Below are 4571 nucleotides of genomic sequence, written 5' to 3'. Positions count from 1 at the left end.
GTAATACCTTAGGAAGCAAGGCCAAAGGCACACAAGTATTATTAATCTAACCAGGCCAATGCACTATACAATTCCAAACAACGGTCAACTAAAGTACAAGTGCAGACAGGAAAGCTAAACATACGGCTTAATTTTGGACAGCATATGCTCAGCACCTCTAAATCTCTACTTTTAAACCTTCCAAAAGGTTTATGTTGCCCAAAAAGTTAGCAGGCCACCATTATTGATCACCTCCCCTTTGGTCTCCCTACATAAAAAAGCCCCATTATACAAGAAAAATGCAGTAGAAAATTTCTCAGACAGCAAGAGAAGTAAGATGCCTCTCCAGCTGTTGAAATTTCAAGTTGCCCCCTTGGTATCTCAAAAGATCTGAAAAAATATGTTCCTAATTACCTTCTTGCTCCTATTACAGCTTCTGTTACAGATTCACAAACAAGGGAGCAAAAAAACAGCTACTGCCCTATGTGATTGGCTCTAACGTAAGATCCCGCTATAGTTACCCATCACAATGATGGCATACTGCAGCGCAAGGGTGAAAGGTGCCCAAACATTCTGCGTATTTGGGTATTCTTAGAATACTGTTTCTAGAGTGCGATGGAGCCCCACTTATCTGTATTTTCAAGCCACACCTGGTACTGCAAAAGTGCACCAAGAACTTAAAGGCTTTCTGTAGCAGTCTTGCCATCACTGTAGAAGAACTGCCTTTGAGCCATCAAGAAAGTATACACCAGCTACCATCTCTGCACTGGTTCTGCATTGCCTCGCTGCAAGCACTCCAATAGGGTTTTTTTTCCCCTTCCCCCACTACTTAAACTCTCAGTATCAGACAGGTGCACAGCATCCCTCCCTGCTTCTTCCATACCAATGGAAGAAGGTGGTAACGGCATTGTCATCAAATCTCAAGCTGAATTTGAAACAAAATTCATCCAGCCTTCTTTGACTATCCCGCAAATAACCCTTAAAAATGCCCGACATTTTTGTGGGCTGTGAACTGCAAATAGCATCCTGAGATGTTTGCCCTGCATGCAATGCATTATGATTTGCCATGTGGGCACATGGAATCAAATACAACACGGTTTAAAGTGGTGCAAGTGCAGTAAGAAACAGTTCAAATCTCATGAAGTACAAGAAAGTTTTATTTTTACCTACTCGATAGAAGGCAATGATAGACAATGGAGGCAAAAAAGGAAAAGCTATTTTTTTCAGGTAATACTAGCCAATTTTGTGAAACTTGCTCTCAGTAAGAAAAAAAAGGCAGTTTTCTCAGCTACTTTATTCATATCTGTCTTGTGTTGTAGTTTGAAGACCCAGCATTTACAGAATAGAATTGTATGTACAAGAAAAGCTGCTAAATCAAAGTAGTATCTTGTAACGCGCATTTATGAATAATAAATTAAAGTACTGATGTTGGAGATAGGTACACTTTGGTTAATTAAAGAGTACAGTATCAGAAATGAAGACTGTTACCCTCAAAAAGGAGGAAATGAAGACATACAGACATGAACAGCACTTGACCATCAGCACCCTTATATCTCTCCAAAGCTTCAGTAAACAAACAAGCTCTGAAAAGTTCCTAATAGCCATGGCAGGCTCACAGCTACAGAAATCCAAGAAAACTGGGATCCCTTGAAGGAAGGATATTTAAAGAAGCCTGACTACAGACCAGGTGCGGCGAGACACAGCTCTCAACTAGGCAAGTTCTAAACTACTTAGGCCTTCACAACTCAAAGGCAACAGCTGAAACTCCAAGAAAGGAAAAGGTGTTGGTCACCCAACCGGAGAAAGCAATTCAGTTACAGAGGTGCGCAAAGAACATAGCAGCAAACGAAGCACGGATTACACAAGCCTTTTACAGTGCCCAGAGCTTTGAGAGGTATATAAGCTTCTGTAATTCAGCTTGGAATATCTGTAAACCAGTCAGAAGCGAAGATTAATTATGCTACACGCATATAATACTTGCACTGTGGTTACATACACAATCATCACTGGACTCAATGCAAGAACTCCTATCAAATGCACTAACCTGGCTGATAACTCCAATTGTCCTTCCTGGCCTTAAGAAGTTACAAGCTTGATTTCAGTAGTCTAATTAAACCAATCTGCCTCATCCCATTGCTAATTCCTTCCAGACGACTGCAATGGGAGTTGCACTGGTGGCAAGTCTGTCCTTTTCCTTTTCTGTTCTATTCTGAGCAGGTAATATAACACAAGGCCAAAACCTGAGTACTCTGAATCCTAATTATTAATTGCAATTATGTAATCAACAGATGACACTACATATGACCTTAAGTAGACAAAAGCAAGGAGCCTAACTTGTATCTGCACAGTTTTTTGTTATTATACCAACATTATGCTCAACAATATTTGTGCTGGGGACAATTTTCCCAGTTGATCACCCTTTCAGTAAACTGTTTTTCTTAAGAAAGCTACTGTGCCAAAAGCAGCTTAAGCTGAATTGTTTTAAAAGAGGGGGTACATCTAGGGCTGAGAGGCCCAGGAAGCTTAAAAAAAAAAAAAAAACAACAACCACCAACTGACCAACCCCCAGAAACAGCAAACCAGACTTTGTATTATCATCTTTAACCAGGCTAATCTTGTACATAGAGAGTTCACACACACATACGCACACAATGCACCCTCATAGAAAATGCCTTTCATAAAGATCATTATGTATCATTTCTAAAAAGTCAGAGCACCAAGAAGCTCTGAAGAGCAAAACCCTATGATACCAGTCATGGCAAAAATACATAACAGAAAAACATGGTATGTTCTGGGAAAACACAGACAACTCTCAAACTACAGCAGCAGAGAAAAAGAGCAAACAAAAAGCACGTAGAGAAAGGTAGCTCAGCTTTACGAGCAGCAAAGCACTCCTCGAGCTCTACTGCACAAAGAGTCAGGAAGAAGTAGGACCCAAAGCAGCACAAACAGGGCTAACACCCTCCTCACTTCTATTATTAGTTCTGAAATACTTAATAACAGCACTGGCCTCTTGCACGGAAAGAGTGTAATTAGGATACAGTCCACAGGTATGGACTAGTGAAGGTCTGACTTGTATGCCAAGTCATGTCTGTCAAGCCATCACTCATAGGAACCTGTTTAAAACAAGGTAATACCAACAGAATTCCACGTCTGTAATAGAGGCCGCTGTAACCAGAAGCATACGGCTGAGGCATTGTTTATGGTGATTCGCTGCTTTGTCCAAATCAGACATTTCACACTAATCAACACAAAGTTCAGTTGTCCAGGGAAACAAAAAACATTTGAATATTCTTTTAAGTCACTGAAAACGTGAGCCCTGTGGAAAACTATGTGATCCGCTCACTACAGTGAATCAAAACAGTGTATTATTAGTACAGAGTCAGAGTATCAATTTAAAATACTTAAGCAATTAGTTTATATGACTACTGTAACAGCTGGAAAAACAAACATTCATTGTGTTCAGTGTGGAAATCAAGTTATCATCTAGCTTTGTTAACATCTTGCTGAGATTTCTTAACTTTTCTCTTTAAAATGAAGTTAATACCTACCATGGATAGCTATACAATTACTGATCAGTCAGCTGTAGTTTCTCCGACAAAAACACGAAACCCTCGCTCTTTTTGGTGAGGGGTTCACAACTAAATTTAAAGCAGCTTCATATTCAACTGCAATCACCACCACAATAGTTTGGTGGTTTTTGTTGGGTTTTTTTGTTTGTTTTTTTTTTAAAAAAAAACAGGGGCTATATTCAGTCACAGTGCAAAACATCTTTCTTTCATTGTATCAAAAGGTTTTTTGCATCTTACTCAAGAGCCTCTTTTACAATACATGTGAAGTAGTTATATTGCTGCTACTACAAGTCTCATGGGATCACTAGGTGGCTAAAAACACCTCATAGCAAAAATCAATATCATAATGATAGTTGCCTATCAAATTCCAAGTGAAAGATTTCAAACAGACCACATCTAAAAATTACCACTCCAGCATTTAAATTTCGTGTATTGCTCTTTCACATCAAGACACTTCAGTACGCTACACAGCACAAAAATTTATTAAACTCATTCACTAAAACCCTGATTCAGTAAATTACACAAACAGATAACACTGCTTAGAGTAACAACTGTGTCACGTGTTTGAACTGTTAAGGTCTTTTTAAGGTCCCACATTTTGTTGCCTAGTTTTAATTTAAAGACAGTGTCTCACCAACACAACCATGTCCACTTGGGGATAGGGTGGCAGGAGACTAAGAATCTGTTTCTTTAAACTGAAAAAACCTCAATGCTTTTCCTGGGAACTAAAATACACTTATAAATATGACATGTATACACAGAGATAACTTCCAGCCCATGGTAAAACTGCTTAAAAAAAACCCCTGCACACAGACCTTACCGGGGGAAAAAAATAATTAAGAGGTGGAATTGTTCAGACAGCCTCTTACTAAGCTGAAGAGTTTATTGATGCTGCTAATATTTATACTTCCTTTACATTTCATAGTCCACTTTCATCTCACTGATTCTGTCACTTCCCTGCCTACTTCCGCATGAAACAGATTTATCAGGATAGCAGCAGTCCTGGATCTCCTGAAGCAG

This window comes from Leptosomus discolor, chromosome Z (assembly GCF_034619465.1).
Source record: "Leptosomus discolor isolate bLepDis1 chromosome Z, bLepDis1.hap2, whole genome shotgun sequence".
NCBI classification, from domain to species: Eukaryota; Metazoa; Chordata; class Aves; order Leptosomiformes; family Leptosomidae; genus Leptosomus; species Leptosomus discolor.
Note: the sequence above shows the minus strand (reverse complement) of the source record.